At 45.0% G+C, this 21937-nt stretch overlaps 1 long non-coding RNA gene across 1 annotated transcript; it reads left to right on the forward strand.

Moving 5' to 3' along the window:
• The first annotated feature begins 598 nt into the window (after nt 1–598).
• On the forward strand, nt 599–21640 carry LOC142818661 (uncharacterized). The gene is made up of 3 exons (XR_012896243.1): nt 599–725; nt 6341–6442; nt 21094–21640. It is a non-coding gene; the product is annotated as an uncharacterized LOC142818661 (long non-coding RNA).
• Nucleotides 21641–21937: the final 297 nt, after the last annotated feature.

The raw sequence follows: 21937 nt of genomic DNA on the forward strand, positions 1-21937 counted from the left end.
TATTGTTTTCATTTACTTGATGCTAATCCAGCAATTTCCCTATCCTTTAAAAACATCATAATAGAACTGAACATATTACGTTCCAGCCTTAGAGGACAAGATGTAAACTGGATGTAAACATTCAAATGTTTTGCATTAAAAATGAAACAAGTAAGTGTTGGCTCTTTAACATTTACCCAAACGGATGAACAAATATTCTCTAGATGATGCAGCTTTGTGAAGTTTAGTTTTTCTAATGTTCAACGTTTGTGAATTTTGGGGTATCTCATTACAAAATGTGAAAAATGAATGAAATTTTGCCCTGCAGCATATTTGGTGGTAATTTTTACAGTGATGGGAAAATTGTGACCTAAACCTAGCTCTGGGTCCAATTTGCTTATTGAAAGGGTTCTCAACTTATTACAGATACAGGATCCAAGATGAGGGGGAAAAACATGTAGTCCCCTTACTAAAGGGGCCTCTGTTTTATTCTAAAAAGACCTTGTGTGCTACAATCCAAACTACAATTCCCATGAGCCCTTGGGAAAAAAACAGGAAGGAAGGACTTCTGTCTCCATGTGCTTGAAGAAAGAGGCCTAGCAGTCTGGGACTCTGCCTTGGAGTTTGGAACCAGAGTGGGAGCTAGTCTGCTGCCAAGGACATTGACCCAGTGTTGGCTGCAGCTACTGGATGCCTGTTGGAACTGGGAGTTAGCAGGCTGCTTCCTATAGGCACAGCATGAGGCAGTAAGTTTTGGGCCTTGTTGGAAAAAGTGCTGCCTGGGACAGAGCTGCTGTTTAGCCTGGACCAAATCCTCACTACAGCTGCAACATCAGCGCCAACGCAAGCAAGTGTGGGACTGAGTCTAGGGGTGTGCACACTCTGGGGTGGGGTCACTGTTGTCTAGCTGTATAAGCTTCAATTATTGTTATGTGTTTTGTTAATGCTATTCATTGCTAATCTGTTAATCCCTGTTTATTTAAGTTAAGTAAAGATTGTTTATTTTAAAGTGTTCCATTAGATGTATATGATTTGTAGTTGTTCTGGAATTAGATCCAGATTTATGTTGGAATGAGTATATTCCTGGAGGCTCTCAAGGCACACCAGTGTGTGTACAAGGCCAGCCAGGTGGAGGCACCGCCATTTTACATTCATTGCCAGCAAGGTACTATAGCAAGGGGGTGGATAGGGCTTTCCCCAACTAAACACCATCACCACTGGGGTGCTCAGGATCTCTTTTGGGTTAAAACACCAGGCGCCCAGGCACACCTGTGAGTGTGACCTGCTCCCCAGTAACCCCGGGGAGGAAAAAGGGGTTACAAACAGATTTCCAGTTTTGGGTATGCAGCTTCCATAGACTTCAACTGCTCCAAAGCCCATTGACTTTAGTGTAAATCATATCATTGACCTTTATGGGTTTTAGATCAATCCCATGATCAGCTTGTTGTTAAAGACTAAAAAAAAAAAATCAATAGGCTGGTAATTCATCCCTAGCCTTTTGATCTATGGGATAACACGGATATTGGCTTTAGAACATACCTGTTCTTAGTAACAGTTAGATACAATATTAATATAAATAAAAGAAAATGTACCATTATTAAAATATCAATGAAATAAAAAATTAAAACTGGAAATTGTTTAACATTTGGAGTTAACAAATAGGAGGGTCTTTTCCTGTAAGGCTATTTTATTGAACCAATAATTCTGCAATCTATAATAAAGGTATCTTACAGGTAGCAAAGCAACTGAACTTGACACTGAGAGACATATTAATGGCCTACTGCCTTACAGAAATGAGTACTACAACAGAACTGCCCCTTCTCTTTATTTCAGACAGAATGCAATTCTTCTAGCAATCTTCATATTGTATCATCCTCCATTATTTTAACAGTACCACCACCTTGCATTTTTTTCTGCTCCCAAATCAAACTGTGCTTCTTCAAAAGATGTCACACAGATTGCAGAGTTTCATTCACGAGTCTAAGATTGTACAATGTCATAATCCATTAAAAAGTAATAGAAGCTTGTTCTTCTTTTTACAGAAAATACAGAGAGATATGTTTCTCCAGTCAGCTATGATTAGTTCTAATCTAGCTCTCTGGAGGAGAAGGACATGACATTAAGACATTGAGCTGCTCTATTCCAACAGGCTTATTTCTAATAGCACTGAAAAAAATGATTCTTTTGATCTTGTATTTTAATCTTAAATTTTAATTTGCACCATAAAATTTTAATAACTGTCCTCTAGGTTTCAAAGAGAACAGCACTAAGTATTTCATGCACGCTGCTTATTACACATGTAAAGCCAGATCTGCAAAAGCTTTGAGGGCTGCTTATTAAATTAGTAATGACCATCACTCAATGACTGTCACCCCTTTGAGCATACATTACATTCTTAACCACCAAACAAAACTAAAGTTGACATTGTCTACTTAGTGCTTTTATTTTCCCAAACATCATGGCCTATAATTTAATTATACATATAATTTTCAATGAGATTTTCCAACAATGTAATATTTTCCTGGTGATTTACTTACCATGGTCAAGGAGGTTAAAGTGCAAAGCAGCTGCTTGTATCTCTCCATGAACCTAAAGGATGATAATGAATTTCACATAGTACAAAAGAAACATGTGGAAGCCAGTATTCTAATTTCATCATACAGTCAGTGGGCATCAAACCTTTTTATATACAATGAGCCCATACAAAACAAAAGTTAGCTCACTTAAGAGGTAGCTATTAATACCTTAATATTGGTCTTGGCATTTTGAAAAGTGCTCTATTTTCCAGATGAGAGAAACAATTTTTCTCGGAGTAAAGGGAGACAGAATGGTACATCAGCTGCCCTGGATTCTGGTTCATAACATTCAATAGGTTTTGAGCAATGTGTTTTAGACTAAAGCATTTGTGTTTTCTTCCCACATAGAGAAAGATAGGTCATGGCCAAGAGGACTCTGAGGCTATGTCTACACTGGCGGGTTCTTGCACAAGAAAATCTTGTGCAAGGGTTCTTGTGCAAGAACGCTTGCACAAGAACATGTCCACACTGCCATGTGCTTTTGCGCAAGAGCATCCATGACAGTGAGGACGCTCTGTTGCGCAAGAAGCTCTGATGACCATTTTAGCCATAGGGCTTTCTTGTCCAAGAGCTCTTGCGCAAGAGGGCTTACACTTGTTAGAAAAGAGTGTAGCTCTTGCGCGAGAAGCCCTGTCTTCTGATGCCGTACCGTAAATCTTCTTGCGCAAGAGCTGGCAGGCAGTGTGGGGGTTCTGTGGGTTCTTGTGCAAGAACGGTCATTCTTGTGCAAGAACCCACCAGTGTAGACATAGCCTGAGTATATGCAGTTGTTGGCATAGTTTGGAATAGGATCTGACTATTTTATACTTTCCCCTGGCAATAAATGTTATTCCTGCCAACAGAAGAATTGCACCAAAGAATAGGAACTGTTTAAAAAGTTGGACTCTGTTTCATTTCACAACATAAGCTGCTTGTCTACAGAAATGCGTTTAAAGGACAGGGGAGTTTCCTAATATTTGCAATGAACATTTCTCAGGCAATGAAGGTTTCTTTCATTTCCTATTCCCTTTTATGTTAGTTACTATTCACTTTGAACTTTCCTTATATTTTTCAGTGAATACAGGCAGTCCCCGGATTACGTACAAGATAGGGACTGTAGGTTTGTTCTTAAGTTGAATTTGTATGTAAGTCGGAACTGGTGTCGAGATTCAGACGCTGTTGAAACTGACCAGCGGCTGACTACAGGAAGCCCGAGGCAAAGCTGCTCTGCCCCGGGCTTCCTGGAATCAGCCGCTGATCAGTTTCAACAGTGGCTGAATCTGGACGCCTGGGACAGAGCAACTGGGGCGCTGCCGGGTAGGTCCCCACAGCGCCGCACCTCGGCGCTGTGGGGACCAACCCGGCAGCACCCCTGCTGCTCTACCCTAGATGTCCCCAAGTCAGCTGCTGCTGAAACTGATCAGCGGCTGATTCCAGGAAGCCCGGAGCAGAGCAGCTTTGCCTCGGGCTTCCTGTAGTCAGCCGCTGGTCAGTTTCAACAGCGGCTGAATCTGGACGCCTGGGACAGAGCAGCTGGGGCGCTGCCGGGTATGTCCCCACAGCGCCGCTCCTCGGCACTGCAGGACCAGCCCGGCAGCGCCCCAGCTGCTCTACCCCAGGCGTCGGCGAGAAAACCCTGGTCTGCTGGAGGGGGGGGACGAACTAGCTGCGCCCCCGCCCCCCCAGCAGACCAGGGAGATGCGGAGCAAAGCCTCTGAGGATGTGGGCGGCGTGACCGCGGCGCCTCTCTGTGGTCCCGCCGCCCGCGTCTCTCTCTGGTTTGCTGGGGGGGTGCGGGGCGCAGCTAGTGCCCCCCCCCCCCCAGCAGACCAAGCTTTTCTCGCCACGGAGGATGCGGGCGGTCCTGCCGCCCGCGACCTCTGCAGCAAGAAAAGCCGCTCCGCGTCTCCCTGGTCTGCTGGGGGACCCAGCAGACCAGGGAGATGCGGAGTGGCTTTTCTCGCCGTGGCTTTGCTCCACGTCTCCCTGGTCTGCTGGGGCTCCCAACCCCCAGCAAACCAGGGAGACGTGGAGCGGCTTTTTTCGCCGCGGCTTTGCTCCGCGTCTCCCTGGTCTGCTTGGGGGCCCCCCCCCCCAGGCAGACCAGGGAGACACGGAGTGGCTTTCCTCGCCACGGAGGATGCGGGACTAATGCACTATGCAGCAGTGCAGCTACCTAGGGATTCTAGACCATGCACTAATAGCACTAACACATCCACAGTGTGATGTACTGGGACAATGAATATGTTTATTCAGTTCCTGTAGGCTCTCCCTTCACCTGATCCCATTGACACCCTTATATTTGCTGACATGGAGACAATATTATAGAATCTACTTCTTTGATTCTGAGAGAGCACTCACTCTGTTGCCCTTTGCAGGAGAAGGGTGACTGCTTCCTAGAGAAGAGTATCTTTCAGAGAGTGGTCTCTGAAGGAGACTGGGAAAGAAATGTGTGTGAAGGGAGAGAGAAAGAGTCCATTCCAATCTATTCTATGGAGAAACCTTGATGAATAATTTCTAAGAACCTAATGGATGTCATGAAATCCCAAGTATGGGTGAAAAATAATGAAGGTAGAAGTGGCTAGACAGATCTTGACATCAAAAGTAGTCCTTCACAGGAGGCTAGGAATAGGCGGAGTTTGTGGCATAGAAATGCCTGAAAATTGAGGTCTCTGAATCCTCTTTTTTGTTTATGTAGGTTCTTGGCTAGGTGTTGATTGTACAACATCTGTGGAGGGGCCAGCCTTGGTCTATGACTCTCTTTGCTGATTTCTTCTCAGGGACAGAATGTAAATCCCCAGGGAGGGCAGAGTCAACTTCAAAACTTTCAATGCCTAAAGGCGTTTTCTCACTGAACAGATTGTGGCCTCATAGCCTTTTCCATAAAACATTTTCATAATCTAAGCTCACAAGTTCCACAAGTTTGTGGCAAAAAAAGAGGAGCAGATGATGCTTTTTGCAGGAATATGAATTTCTCCAAAATAGTAAAGACAGAGTGGGTCCTTGTTACTCATTGGAAAGCAGCGAGAGCAAGAAGCACAGATCTTGAATGCTAGCACCCCGGCCATAATCCCAAGACATAGGGAGGGAATCCCTAGTAAGAAGAAAAAATCCTACCTATATAAAAACATTAACTCTACTAATATGAACTATAAACAATTAATAAATTTATTGACAGGGTAATAATCATAAAAGCTAAAGAAATCTGTGGACACAAGGATTCCAACTCAGGCTATGAGGTAGTAAAAAGAAAATGAAGAAGTGTTGGCCTTCAATGCCTCTTAAGTCCTGGTCTGGGCACATAGTGAGCTATCGAGCATGTGCAAGCCAACAGACACTGTAATTGAGTGCATGGCGCACATAAACACTCATGAGTGAAATATTCCTAAAGACCAGCACTCAAAGAAGAACCTTGACATTTGGCACAGTGGCATGGATTGGCTGTTAAAAATGGGGGAAGGAGAAGAATAAAAATGCAATTTTCAACTGTTCCACCAGAGGTCACCAAAAGGTCATCAAATCTTTTTATTGGACATCATCTGCCCAATTACTGATAAACGTATGTGTTAGAGGTAAACATGTACACAAATTAGAGTAATTGCTTCTGTAAACTGGAGTGTCCAATATCACTTTGTTCCATTTGATCCATGTTTTTAAAACAAATAAGGAGAATTGATGGGAAGCTGAACAATTACATAGACATGAATAAGGGATCAATGAGTTAAAAAAGAGCTTCCTTGTATTTATCACTGACTGTTCCCTTAGATTAAAATAAGAAAGCTAAATAACATTTCTATATTTAAAAGTCAGAGCCTAGTGAGGTTGACTCAGGTGCCTGCACTGACAGAAGAGGACTACCATCAGCTACTGGAAAATAACAACACAAAGAGAAATGTTATGAGCTATAGGTAAGTGAGAGAGATTTTCAGATGAGATATCATTTCACATAGTAATCAGGCAAAGTAACTGAGAAAGGTGCCCAATATGTCTACGCTGCCAGCTTATTTCGGAAAAAGCTATTCTAGAAGATATCTTCCAGAATAGCTTATTTCAAAATAGAACGTCCACGCTACAGGAAAACCTCCAAATTAATCCGAGGCAGGTTCTCCTAATGTGTATGTGCTATCTCAATTTAGAGGACCTGGAGGCACTGGAGAGGAATTATGTAGAATGGTTCTGGTGAGGAGGTATTTCAACATGGCGGCAGTGGAGTGTCCACACACATCCTCTTCTGAAAGAGCTTTTTTGGAAGAGGCATTATTTCTCATGGGATGAGGTTTACCAATGTTGGGAAAAGCCCTCCATTATTTCGATTTTCTTTTGAAATAACTCAGTTGGGCTACGTCTAGACTACAAGCCTCTTTCAAAAGAGGCTTTTTCGAAAGTATCTTTCAAAAAAGAGCATCTAGACTACAACCAGTACTTTTAAAGAAGCAAGCCACTTTTTTGAAAGAGAGCACCCAGATAGTCTCAATGCTCTCTTTTGAAAAAGCACAATTTGCATTACATAGTGCCTTTTTTTGAAAGAGCACTTTCGAAAAAAGGCATTATTCCTCGTAAAATGAGGTTTTCCAGGTCAAAAAAACTGCCGTGTTCTTTCGATTTACTTTCGAAAGAACGCGGCAGCAGTCTAGACGCAGGTAAAGATTTTTTGAAAAAAGGCCACTCTTTTTGAAAAATCCCTGTAGTCTGGACACACCCTTGCTGTGTGGACACTAGTATTTGTTTTTTCTGAATAATAGCCATTATTCCAGGATAACTGTGCAGTGGAGACGCACCCCAAGACAGCAGAAGCTACAAAGAAGAAGGCTCTTGCACCATAAGTGGCAAGGCTGTTCAAAATTACAGGGCAAAGGCTAGTTCTAGTTACAAGGAGATAGTTGAGGGTAATTGCTGAAATCCACCTTTGGATTCTATGATGGATATCAGAGCTTCTTCCTTCTCCTTCCCCCTTTGTCCTGTTTACACAGTTTCTTTTTTTCTGCATAATGGCTGAATGTGGATAAAACAGATGGTTGCAGAGAGACATCCATCCAGTATTACATCATATCACAAATCTCTCTTCTTTCTTCTAAACATGTTTGAATTTATTCTGACAAAACTTCTAACTTTTGGGTGCTCTCCAGGTTTCTTTGTATGGACAAGTGCATCACTCATAAGACAGTTGTTGCTGTTTTTCCATAAACTGTAATTCATCTTTAATTGAATTGTATTTAATTCCATATAGGAGCCCATTCAGAACAATCACAGATGAATAAATTTTTCAGTTCCAACTACCAGGAAAATAGTTCTTCTTGTTAATCGGCCTCAAATACATTGAGGGAATGGAATTTTGCATTTTTAGAGTAAACCACTACATTTTCCCAAAGATATTCACATGGAGAGCATTTTAATTTTCCACACTATAGCTATGCTGACCTTTGAGACCTTGCAAAGTAAAGTATTTATGATCCTGGGCTTTTTTATGGTATTGTTTCAATATTTTTGTAACATTTGTATTGCTTGCTGATGTTTTTGGCATTAAAAATCACTCAAGCTGTGCTGAAATATAATGATATTCACTGAACCATGGTAGGGAAGGATAATTCAGTTCAGGGAGGTTATTCTAGCTCATCATGTACACAAAAGCTTCAAAGAAAATGCAGGGGATTCTCAGTTCTTGACATGTGCACTATTCAGTCTCTCTCCTTTATTCTGAATAACTTCACCTAGAGAAGATTCACTTACATATAGAAATATGCAGTTTTATCTGCAGAGCAAGCCAGACAAAACAAGAATCTAAGATGGTCTGACAGAAATGTCTTCCAAGGAACCCAATTTCTTTTAATTGTGACTACTGTAACCCCACTCCTAACAGAATCACCATTTTATTTGCTTACAACAGTGCTCAGTATCTAGTAAGAGAGCCCATCAGTTCCCAAGATGCTATAACCAAAGTTACAATAGGTCAGTGCTCTAATTTTCCTCTGTACTGTTTTACATAAATGTTCATCTCTCTCTCCTCTATCACTATGCCTTCTCTCTTTCCTTACCTTCTAGACTTCCCTTCTTTTTCCTCCTCCTCCTCTTCCTGGCTGCTTTTACCTGTATCTCATGGAAAGCCACAGGAGAGAAGTGAGATTTACACTTCACTGTGAATTCTGTGGGGTTTGTGATCATTCTTCCCCCTTCAGAGAAAGAGTCCCAAAACTTTAACCTCTTTACTATTGCGGATGACAGCTTTGCAATTCCTGAAGAGGTCATGAAGCTGAATGTGTTCTGCAAGGTATACTGGCCCATGAAGTTTAATACTGAAACCTTCAATCTGACCCAGTAATCTGAAGGTCAGAGTGAGCTAGTGTTGCAAGTGGCATACTAGGTTGATGAGCATTCAGCAGCTGATGGCGCCAAAGAATCCATTGGCTGCATTGTGCATTAACACACGCATTCTTAACCTCAGTGCATAGGAGTAGTGAGCTGCAATAGTCCAGCTTGGAGGTCACAAAACCATGGAAACAAATTTTGCAAATCTCTATTATTACCTGAACTAAGTCACTGCCTCTAAGACTCTCATATTCTGGGGCATTTGAAAGTAGATCCAGCTCCAAATTTAGCAGCTTGAGCATTTTACTCTACATTGTCACTACCCCTCAGATCCATAAAAATCATGTCTGAAGGTTATGTTAATACTAGCTTTCCATTCTCCTAGCCATATTTGAAATGACTAGACAAATGCAGAGTCCGTTCCATCTGGGCACCATCTTCTATGCATTCGACCTATGCATTATAATGGTATGCTGTATTATACTAATCTTTTCAGTACACTATGGCTGTGTCTACACTGCACCCCTTTTGCGGAAAAGGGATGCAGATGAGACAAGTCGGAATTGCAAATGAAGCAGGAGATTTAAATATCCCCCCTTCATTTGTATAAACATGGTTGTCGCTTTTTTCCGGCTCGGGGCTTTGCCGGAGAAAAGCGCCAGTCTAGACGGGATCTTTTGGAAAATAAAGCCTTTTCCAAAAGGTCCCTTATTCCTCTTAAAATCAGGAATAAGGGACCTTTTGGAAAGGCTTTATTTTACGAAAGATCCCATCTAGACTGGTGCTTTTCTCCAGCAAAGCCCCAAGCCGGAAAAAAGCGGCAGCCATGTTTATACAAACGAAGCAGGGGATATTTAAATCCCCTGCTTCATTTGCAATTCCGACTTGTCTCATCTGCATCCCTTTTCTGGAAAAGGGGTGCAGTGTAGACTCAGCCTACATGTTGATTGGCTAGTTATTCCACATCAGCTTTGATTATTCATTATATAGTGGCTATGAAATGTAGTATAATTTCTGGCTATTCAAATGACTGAATATCTAGGATGTTAAAATCATGCAAAACAGTGATTCATTTCAAATATTACAACATGTTCTGACAGAGGGCTACAGAGCAATATTCCTCTTGGATACTGGGAGGACGTCTAAAGGATGTCCAGCCTATGAGAATGGTCCACTGACCCTGGAATCCAAATCAAAATAATTATGGGGGACAAAGAAAAAGAAAAACAAACAGGTGTGAAGGTTAAAGGGACAAACCAAGGGAACTGGAGGGAGATACTGAGCAGAGAGCCCCAGATTGTGCCCACTGCTCCTTGAAAGCATTGAGGGAGTCAGCAGACTCTGCCCAAAAGAACTTTGTCTGGATGTGTGAACAGATAGAGGAACAAAAAAAGTCCCACAATCATAGGTCCCTGTCTCAGCCAACTTTAGCACCCAGGTTTTATAAATGGCCATCCTGGCCATAGCCAGGAGAAGGCCTCGTGACTTTGTGGGATGGATGGGGTGAGTGTAAATAAATAGATGAGGGGAGAAATGCAGCCAGAATCGCAACAAGAAATTCTGGAGGAGCCAAGAGAATGGCTGTAACCTGGCACACTCAAGGTAGATATGAGCCAGGGTCTCCCTCCACAGAAGGGGCAAATGTCAAGAACAGGGGATAAACTGTGCCAAGTACACATCCATGCTCACAGCATGGCTACAATGCAAGGACTCTGCCACCTGCACAGAGATGTGGATTATGTAGCACGGACTCCACCAGGAGGGCTCCTCCCACAGTGGCTCCTAAAGACCTGGTCACTAAAAGCAGTTTCCACATCTGGAGGAGGCCCTGGTAGAAGGCTCACAGATCAGAGAGGTCTCATGGAAGAACTCTCTGATGGAGATAAAGGAGCTGCTGGTCAAATCAGAGCCCTTGGAAGTGGCAGAGGAAAGCATGCACCAACATGCTCTACACTGGACTCTCTGCAGGGTCTGGAGGTAAAAAACATGGACATGTATACGCAGACACATCAGGCCCTGCCCTTCCTCCTCCAGGGGAAGATGGAGAACCCAGGCAAAGACCCAGAGCAGTCTTGGCCAGAATAACCCCAATATGAATTTCTGGATGTTGACCAGGAAACCCAAGGTTGGGACCAGGATGTAAAGATGCCTGGACAGATGCAGCTGGCTAAGCACCAGTGCCCTCCCTCACAGGGAGAATCACTGTAATAGTCCTGGACACTTCTGCCACTGCTCAGACACCCTGATAAACCTTGCCAGTTCCCTAGTGTGGAGGGATGCATGGCAGAAAGAAAGACACCAAGGGTACGTCTAGACTACATGCCTCCGTCGACAGAGGCATGTAGATTAGCCAGATCGGCAGAGGGAAATGAAGCCACGATTAAAATAATCGCGGCTTCATTTAAATTTAAATGGCTGCCCCGCTCTGCCGATCAGCTGTTTGTCGGCAGATCGGGGCAGTCTGGACGCGACGCGCCGACAAAGAAGCCTTTCTTGATCGGCACAGGTAAACCTGGTTTCACGAGGCATACCTGTGCCGATCAAGAAAGGCTTCTTTGTCGGCGCGTCGCGTCCAGACTGCCCCGATCTGCCGACAAACAGCTGATCGGCAGAGCGGGGCAGCCATTTAAATTTAAATGAAGCCGCGATTATTTTAATCACGGCTTCATTTCCCTCTGCCGATCTGGCTAATCTACATGCCTCCGTCGACGGAGGCATGTAGTCTAGACACACCACAAGATAGAGCATCGGATCTACACTCCACTGGATGACCTGAAGTGCGGGTAGGAGTAAGCTCTCTTGCCACTCAGCCCCAACAAGTGGACCAGAGCTGTTGACCCAGTTGACCTGGGAGGAGGAAGTCACCGAGTAAATGGCTTAGCAGGGCTCCACCTCACCAGGCCTCCATTGGCACCAGACCTCCATCTGCCCCTGGATCACGGCATAGGATGACAGGACCAGCCACATCTCTGGCTCACAGAGCACCAACCCCATCAAGCTCTCATAAAGGAAATGGAGGCAGGGAACAGGAGAATAGTGAAGAGGAAATATATTAGCCCCAGATTAAATTAGGTCTCTGTTCCTAGGGTAGACTAACAAGGGCTGATTCAAAACCAGAAGGAACCTGCTAGAATCATTCAGAGTAATCAGGCCAACTAAAACACCTGGAACCATTATGGAGGCTTCTAGATTCAAGGGAGCCAAACTAATCAGAACACCTGGGGGGCTTGAAGTTGAGACTGGTTTAAAAGGGCTTCCCTTCTGTTTGCTCAATGTGTGAGGAATAAGCTGATGAGAGAAACTGTGGTGGAGAGTCTGGAAGAAGAAAGTGCAAGCAAGTAACAGGAGGAAGAATCTCCAGGAAGGAAGGTGTCCCATCCATCAGGGTGGGGTGTCCCATCCATCAGGAACTTCTCTTCCTCCACAACTAGTGCAGGCATCTCTCTCCCCGCAATGCCTCCAGCTACAAGGGACCTTCTGTCTCCTCCCAGTCTCCCCGGAACTGAAGCCAATGGCCATGGGGAAAAGGGTTCAGGGCAGAGGGGCTACTTAGCTAGTCTGATGGCAGAGAAGATGACAAACCCAGCCCTGCTGACCATTCTCTTGGTGGTGCGACAGCCCTCACTGGCCACTCTGTGTATAGCTCAGTTGTGAACTCAGTGCCTCCTGTGGCCACTCTCAGTATTATATTCCTCCTCTCAGGTGATGTCTACACCACAGAGTTTTTCCGGGATACAAGAGGTATCCCGGAAAAATTCTGCCATGTCTAGGGAATATATCTGCTTTTTCAGAACGGTTTCCAAAAAAGTGGGCGTGTTCTTTTGGAAGCCCTGTATTCTTTATTTAATGGGGAATAAGGGATCTTCCAAAAGAGGAATTTTTTTCCGCATTTGGCCCGGTGTAAACGAGGCAAATGTTGGAAAAGCCTCTTCTGAAAAAAAAAGCAGAAAAAGATCGCCGTGTAGACATAGCCTTGGTGGTCCCGCCCTTTCCATGTTATGAAAAACAGTTCCATTCCCAGTGCTTCTCATTTTCGAGAAGAACAAGCTGCATACCAAATTTGATGACCCCAGCTCTTACAATTTAGGAAGAGTTCTTGAATAAACAGAGTCACAGTCAGATGGGTGCAGATTTCTAAAATATATAGACAGACTATCAGATTTACTCAGCATTGCATGGGTCTTTAAATCAATGTTTTTTTAATAAAAGGAAAATGTACATGCTTTATTTAAATTATTATATTTTTCCAAAATGTATGTTATTTTCACTGTTTTTTTTCTTTTGGATTTCTTAATATAAAATGGGAATTCCACCAAGTGTATTTATTTTCTTCATCCATATAAACTCTTAACATTCACTATGTTTTAACAAAAAAGGGCTATAGTTAATTTGATTTCCAATAACATTGTCTTCTAGTTTAAGTGTTGATTTACCTGTGTCAAAACAGAGTACTACTGTAAATTTCTAAATTTTATCTCTTTTCTGTAAGGTTTATTAAGCAATCTTATTCCAGGTTCAGCCTATTTTTCTGGCTTATCTTGGTTCAGTCTCTTTCAACATTTGCTCAATTATGTCAGTTTTGAGGACTGTTCTGGATGTTGCAATTCTGTCTCTTCTCTTTGGTTTAATGAGAAGCAATCCCATTGCAGGCACATCCCATTTTCCTGACACAATCAAACATGTTGGCTGTGTCTACACTGGGCCACTTATTCTGGAAAAGCAGCCGCTTTTCCGGAATAAGCTGCGAGCTGTCTACACTGGCCCCTTGAATTTCCGGAAAAGCAATGACGATCTACTATAAGAAATCAGCTGCTTTTCTGGAAAAACTATGCTGCTTCCACTCGGGCAAAAGTCCTTTTTCCGGAAAACTGTTCCGGAAAAGGGCCAGTGTAGACAGCACAGTAGTGTTTTCCACAAAAAAACTCTGATCGCGAAAATGACAATTGGGGCTTTTTTGCGAAAAAGCGCGTCTACATTGGCCACGGACGCTTTTCCGGAAAAAGGGCTTTTCCGGAAAAGCATCCTGCCAATGTAGACGCTCTTTTTCCGGAAATACTTATCACAGAAAACTGTTCCGTTTTAAGCATTTCCGGAAATTCATGCCAGTGTAGACGTAGCCGTTGCTTTCAGTTATGATAAGAGGAAGCTGTATACCAAATTTGGTGGCTCTTACTATTTTGGAGATGTTTTTAACCAAACAGACTTAAGTATATAGTAGTTCTAAAAGGAAAAAATAACTCATTTGTTTCCTGATAGATGTTTGGAAGGTTCAAGGATTACAGATTACAAATGGATAAAGTGATGAACAATATGAAGCCATAAAAGAATTTTGTAAATTCAAAATTTCAGTGAAAAATTTGAACAACATTTTGACTTTGGCCAAGACACTAAGCATTTACCTACTCAGGAAAAAAAAGGCAATGAATCTCAGAGATTGGGTCTACAGATTTAGGCTTGCACTAGAGGTCTAAAAACAGCTGTGTAGATATTTGGGTTCAGGCTAGATCACAAGCTCTGAAACCCATCCCTTTCTCCTGTCTTGGACATTCAGGCTTGGGCTCCACCACCAGGATGATTACACCTACGCAGCTATTTTTAGCACTGTAGTGAAAGCCCAAGTCTGTAGATTTGGGGCTTTGAAATTAGCTGGGAAAGGAGAACAGTTTGTGCTTTAAGCCCAGGTTCTGACTCAGGTTTGAGCCATGACCTCCTTCCATCCACATATTAATCAGTCTGCCTTGGGCCAGCAAGCAATCAGGGTCCAAGTCCTCAGACCCTGTTAGAGGAGTGTGCCAGAGCCGGAGTCTTGTTAAGACTCAGAACCAAACCCTGTCATTTTGTAGTATGGACACAGCTCAAGCCACAGATGTGAGTCTGAAGACCTGCTTAGTGCAGTATGGCATTAACATAGCTGGAGCACCCAGATCCAACAACTGTAAGCACAGGTTTACAATGCAGCATGGATGTTCAAGAATCAGAGTCCAAAAAAAAAGTTTAAACAGTGCAGTATAGGGTATTTCTACACCGCAATATGATTTCAAAATAACTGTTATTTTGAAATAACTTAGTCCAAGCCTACACAGCAGGTAGTTGTTTTGAAATAATGTTGAAATACTGTCAAGCTTCTTGCTCCGACTCCTGTAACCCTCTTTGTATGAGGAGTAAGGGAAGTCAGAGGAAGAGTGCTCTGTTTTGAAATAAGTGCTGTGTAGATACTCCCAATTTCTAAATAAGCTATATTGAAATAAGCTACACAATTGATGTAGCTCAATTTATGTAACTTATTTTGAATTAAGCCCTGCTGTGTAGATGCATCCATAGACCTATTCTTAGAGCAATTTATCAGTTTTTCCAGCTATCTATCTAAAGTCATAGGGTGCATCCACACAGCACCCTAAACTCAAAATAAGATACACAAATTATGTTACACAAATTGCATATTTTACTTTAATTGAATTTCAAAATAGGCTATTTTGAAATTTGGCACATCTACACAGTGCTATTTTGAGACATCCCTTAATGCTTGTGGAATGAGGATTACAGGATGCTGAAATAGCATGCCCAATATTTCAAAATATATTTCAAAATAACAGGCGTCTTGTTAAGATGCAGGGTAGCTATTTCGGTATCCGTCCAAGGTAATCAGAAGTCTGTAGTTTCTGTCTGCTGGCCCCTCTTAAAGCTGCAGGCTCCCTGGACAAGCCTTGTGGCAGGAAGCTGTGCAGAGAACAGTACCTTGACAATGTGGCTCTCTCTGCCACTGGTATTGCCACCCATGGTGGAGCCACAAGCCCCCCAAGACCTCTCTGGCCCTTCCAGGGAGCAGCACCAGGGGTCCCAGGACCCTCCCAGGGGAACAAAAAGGTGTGCTCCTACGTGGTCTGGGCCGGAGATGGAGGCCCTCGAATTGTGGGGTGAGGAGGAGTCACTCCAAGATCCCTGGGCCAAGCAGTGCAATGCCGAGAGTTACTCTCAGATGACCACCTCCCTGGCAGAGCAAAGACACCCAGCCCGGACCATGGAGCAGGTCCCGAGCAAGGTTAAGGAGCTTCACCAGTGGTATGTGAGGACCACCAAGTGCTGTTCACGCTCAGGGGCAGGACCCCACACTTGCCCCTACTATCAAGAGCTGCACCACATCCTGGGGTTTGGGGAGACATCTTCCCCATCCATCCTGGTCGACTCCGGGGTCGAAACCCCCATAATCATCTGGCTGGAGGTCACCCCAGAGGAGAAGCCAGAGGGCCAGGGCCAGCCGGCTGCGCCGGAAAAGGAGGAGCAAGGGACGGGAACTGTGACCCTCTCCCTCGAGCGGGTCACCTCTATCCAGGACATCTCCCAGGCCTCTTCCGTCGCCTGGGAGGGATCTTCAGGTGACGTCACATACACAAGGCAGGGCAGGCAGGCGCACGGGGCGGTAGTGAGTGTCGCTTGGGCTACACATCATGCTATGGTCCATGCACATGCAACCACATGCAGCGGGAGGGTGCAGCATGTGGACACAGCAGGCAGCCCCTGAACACTCCCCCAGGGTCCTGCTGCCAGGCTCAGCGGAGGCCACACACATCTTGCCTGGGAGGTGAGGGGGAAGCACACCCGTCTGGAAGCAGGCTAGCCACAAGGGTGCAGGCATGACCCTACACAGACCAAAGACTGCCGCACACAGCACACAGGCATGCTGCCATGTGCAAGGCAGCAGCCGCTCCCACAGACACCACACTGAGACACACCTGTGTGTGCAGACACCAGGGAGGGCCAGGCTGCTCCCAGCTCCTCTGCCACCCATGAGGAGATCCGACTGTAGCAGGACACTTCCCTTGCCTGCTTGTCCATGATGTATGTGGGGGGGGAGGGGAGAAAGTGGGCATCACGGTCCTCTGGGCACGTCGGGGCCCCTGTATGACATAGTATGAATATAGTATATATTCCATGGGTTAAGAAATACTGTGAGACTGTCAGCTTTAGTTACAGATAACAGCTGGAAAATATAAACAGTAAAAGTTCAGAAACTAGAAAGCAAATGAAGATACAAAAATTATCTAAAATCTTAGGATTTTAAGCCAAACATTATATTTTGGGAGCCTGAATCATGACTTCTGAACATAAGTTATTGGCAATATTAACAGGATACAATAATAGTTGAGATCTACTGAGTTTTTGATGGTGACCTCTGTAAGGAGCAAATTTTAAGTGTTTCTCAACCTGCTGGCTGTGTCTACATTGGCACCCTTTTCCGGAAAAGGGATGCTAATGAGACAAGTCGGAATTGCAAATGCCGCGGGGGATTTAAATATCCCCCGCAGCATTTGCATGAACATGGCTGCCGCTTTTTTCCGGCTCGGGGCTTTGCCGGCAAAAAGCGCCAGTCTAAACGGGATCTTTCGGAACATAAAGCCTTTTTCGGAAGATCCCTTATTCCTCTTAAAATCAAGAATAAGGGATCTTCTGGAAAAGGCTTTATTTTCCGAAAGATCCCATCTAGACTGGCGCTTTTCTCCAGTAAAGCCCCGATCTGGAAAAAAGTGGCAGCCATGTTCATGCAAATGAACAAATGAACAAATATTTAAATCCCCTGCGGCATTTGCAATTCTGACTTGTCTCATTAGCATCCCTTTTCCGGAAATGGGTGCCAATGTAGACACAGCCGCTGTGTTTTATGTATGATTGTGCAACATAGTGACAATAATTACTTGAGCAACTGAGATTTACAGGAGCAGGCTAAATTTGAACAGAGTTCCTACCCATCTAAAGGTGTGTCTAGACTACACCTCTCTGTTGACAGAGGGATGCAAATCAAGCACATCAAAATTGCTAATGAAGCAGGGATTTTAATTTCCCGTGTTTCATTAGCATAAACATAGCCACCGCTTTTTTTCAAAACAGAGTTTAAAAAAATGGCAGTCTAGACGTGGATCTGTCGAAAATAAACCCTTTTTTGACAGATCCTGTATTCCTCAAAAAATGAGGGTTACAGGATCTGTCGAAAAAGGGATTATTTTCGACAGATCCACGTCTAGACTTCCATTTTTTTCGAAAAAGCTCAGTTTCGAAAAAAAGCAGCAGCCATGTTTATGCTAATGAAGCATGGCATATTTAAATCCCTGCTTTCATTAGCAATTTTGATGTGCTTGATTTGCATCCCTCTGTCGACAGAGGGATACAGTCTAGACATAGCCTGTGTGTATGATATATTGGGTCTTTGTCCCTTTTAAAAATCATCCCCATCTTTTTTTACTTTACTGAATATCTCCAATTAGCTCAATGAGTATAGGAAGTCCCGCCTGGGCAATCATGATCTTGGCAGGAATTTCCTCCTCTCCATGTGTTATACTTGCTAAACACATTCCTATTCTAATTCTGAACTGGACATGTTTCTATTTCTTCAACAATACAAAACCTTTGGTCTTCACAAAGGACAATCCTTTTTTTTCCCATCCCATAATCTGAAACATACCTTTCAGGATTCACTGAAAAAGGAACAATTCAAGTAGCATTTTATTTCATTTTTGTTTTGTTTTTCCATTGGGATTTAGTTAGCTTGTTTTTGAAAAGTGAAAAATGGTACTTGTTACATGGAGGAATAAGTTTACAGATCATATCAAATACTTTCATAATTTGTTGATACAGTTTGCTTTGTAATCGTTATTGACCCATTTGTTATGAATATGATTGTACTATGACTAAGAAGCTCCACTTCACTTGTGGAAGAAAACAAGCCTTCACTCTGCATTTGTGAGCAACAAGTAGTCAGAGACAGTTTATTCGAGCAATATTGCAAGGGAAGAAGCTGCTGCTAGGCAGATCGTTGAATACAAGCAATTATGAATCAATTTATATACTGTCCATTAGATATAATAACATTAAACAATTAGTCTCCTTCTCATTACAAACACCAATGGCTAACAGTTATTTTAGTTCCACCCAAATGCCCCTTATCTCAAGGTCCCTGCCAGAGTCAGCATTCTATCCTTATCGCCGTATGGAGGCGAGAGGTGAAGGCAGCGTCTAATTACAGATCTTGCGTTGTCAGGCCACAGACTTAGCCTGACTCTTGCTCTCTTGCTAACAAGACCAAGATGGCTGCACACAAATTCCCTTATTCCCTTTTCCCTGCCTCCACACCAGCAAACTTTTCCTGTTATTTTTAGACTGAAATTTCATGAGTCATGTTGAACATTTTCAGATCAGACCTAAATGTGACACAGCACTAGTTGAAATTAATGATCTATGGCATTATTCACAAGGATAAAGGGGGAACTTCTAGGCTTTGAGTAAAATTTTCAAAGATACCTTAATGACTTAAAAGACTGCATCTCAGTTTCAGGTAATTTAGCCTAAATCTCATTGACTTTCTCTGTGGCAGGCTCTTATGTGTCTATGTTGCATTTGAAAGTGGGACTTTAACTTTTTTTATTTTTTGGTCTAAATCTTATACTGTCCTATTTGGTAGCCCCCATGAAATTCTCTCTTTCACCCAGTGCACCTCTAAAACCAGGATCAAAACTGGTAGCCTTACTACCATTTGCTTCCGAGAGAACAAGGATTAAATGGACTTGGAGACAGAAGTCTCCTCTCATTTGTATGCATATTCCCCCCTTCGAATCTGTAATAGACACCCTGGCAGAGAAGGGAAGCTTGAACCACTGCTGCTCATGCTATATTTTCTGTGGATAAAAAGATGACTTTGATGTTAACAGGCACCTTTCATGAATGCTCAGCTTGCTTAAAAATAAAAGTTCTATGCAACAATATTATAAATCAACTTTTAAACCCAAACTCTTATGCTGCCTAATGTCTGTGTTTCGCATCCTAAAATATATCTTGAAAGCAGGTTTTCAAATGCTAATAGAGCGTATGTTGTCTAGTTTTGCTCACATAGGGTATGTCTACACTGCAAAGTTAAGTCGAAATAACAGCCGTTATCCTGAATTAACTTCAGTAGTGTCTATACATGCAAACCGCTATTCCGAATTTAATTCAATTTAGTGGAGCATTTAATTAAAATTTGGTAAACCTAATTGTACGAGGAGTAACGCCAAATTCGAAATAGCTATTTCGAATTAAGTGCTGTGTAGACACTTAATTCGAAATAGGGGGCCTCCAGCCCTTCCCAGGGAGCCATGGTGGCCACGCTGGGCACAACCAGGAAAACTCCTCTCCCCAAGCCCCGGAGCCCTTAAAGGGGTAGACTCTGACCAGACTGCACATGCCAGATCCAGGCCTGACAGCAGTCTCTGCCCCTGACCCAGTGGCCCCATAATGAGCCAGGCAGCCAGTGCCAGCCAGCCATTCCCCACCCAGTCCCCCAGCACCCAGGGGCCAGCCAGGGGCCAGAGACGGCGCGTGCCCCCCTGGACTGGTGAGGAGATCATGGACCTCATAGAGGTTTGGGGGGAGGCCCCAATGTCCATGATCTCCGCACCAGGCAGAGGAATGAGGCTGTCTATGGCTGCATAATGGCCAACATAGCCCAGAAAGGCCACCGGCGCACCCAGGAGCAGGTGCACCTGAAAATTAAAGAGCTGTGACAGGGGTTAGCCAGGACCACCAGCAGGGGTGGTGCCACAGCAGGGGCTGACACCTGCCCCTACTACTCCACCCTCGACTGCATCCTGGGTGGCAGCAAGATGGGACCAGAGGGCCCTGACCCAGGCACGGCAGAGGGGCCAGCACAGAGTGTGCCACACCAGTGGGGCCCCCGAGCTGTCCCAGCACTGGAGTCAGCAGGGTCATCAGGGGAGGCCACACCAGGTAAGTGCCATCACTGTCCCCTACCCAGGGGGGCAGGCAGGAAAGGAGACCAGGGACCGCGCGAACAGGCCATGTCTCCCATGGATCACGCAGCCACCTGTGCATGTGCAGGCATGTGCCGTGCCATTCTTGGGCAGGTGGCTCCAGCTGCATGCCACACAGGGGCCGTGGTCTGATAGCCACATGCGTGTGTGAAGAGACCTGACACGCTCCTGACCCCGGGGCAGGACCCAGCAGGACGCGCTCCCTTCACAAGCCCCCTCTACACAGAGACAGGGGACATCTCCCCCTGACCTCGGCCACACTATATATGGCACAAGGGCACGGGTACAGTCTTGGGGCAGCTCCCACTCCCGGGAAGAGCCAGACATTCCAACCATGGGCTCTGTGCAAGCACGTCAGCTCTAACTGTGTAGGGCTCGGTCGGCCTCACCTCGCAGGGGGCGCTAGGCATCATCCACTGCATCCCCAGGGAGAACTGATGTCTCCCCTTCTTTCTCCACAGCTGCACTAGCTGCACGTGCAGGGTGCACCACCCCACCTGGGACATGCTCCCGCACCCAAGGGCTCAACAGGATCACCGCAACATGGCAGGGGTACTGAGAGCAGCACCTGGGGGCCCTGCGAGCCCTGCACTGCACCATCCAGGGCTGGGTGCAGGAGGACCTGCAGCTCCACCGGGAGCAGCTTGCCCAGGACCATGCCATGTGCTCACACCTGCAGGCCCTGCTACATAGCGTGCTGCTCCATGCCACCCCCGCACCTGCTGCCCCCCCCAGCTACTGTTCCTCTTCCCACTCCTGCCCCCCTCCCACTCCTCCCTCCTCAACCTCCACACCCTCGTCCTCAATCTCCACACCCCCCCCACCTCAAGCTCCATACCCTCCTCCCCATCCCCCCGGGGATGCCAAGGCCCCCGCACCCACTGTGCTGGGAGACATGTGGCCCGACGAGACCCCCAACCTTGAGCACTAAGCTTCCCCTCCCCCTTCCTCCCCTTGCTTCCCCCTTCCAGCTCCCTCCTCCCAGTGTTGCCCCTCCCCTCTCCCACCCTCTCTCCTCCAATCTCCTGCCTCCTTTCACCAGTATCCCCAGAGGTTCATTCCCCTCCCCCCCCCCATTTTGTTAAATAAACAGTTTCTATTTTTGAAAAAAAGTGTATTTTATTTGACATCAAGAAAGGGGGCTAGGGAGGGGTAAGTGGAAGGATGTGAGTGAGGAATGGGGCACGAGCCCCCGGTGGGGAGGACCAGGGTGGCTCTGAGGGCTCCGCAGGGTGGATGCTCTTCCGCAGGGCCTCCTGGATCCTGACAGACCCCCAATGAACCCCCCGGATGGCAGCCTGCAGC

Source organism: Pelodiscus sinensis, chromosome 17, assembly GCF_049634645.1.
Source record: "Pelodiscus sinensis isolate JC-2024 chromosome 17, ASM4963464v1, whole genome shotgun sequence".
Classification (NCBI taxonomy): Eukaryota; Metazoa; Chordata; order Testudines; family Trionychidae; genus Pelodiscus; species Pelodiscus sinensis.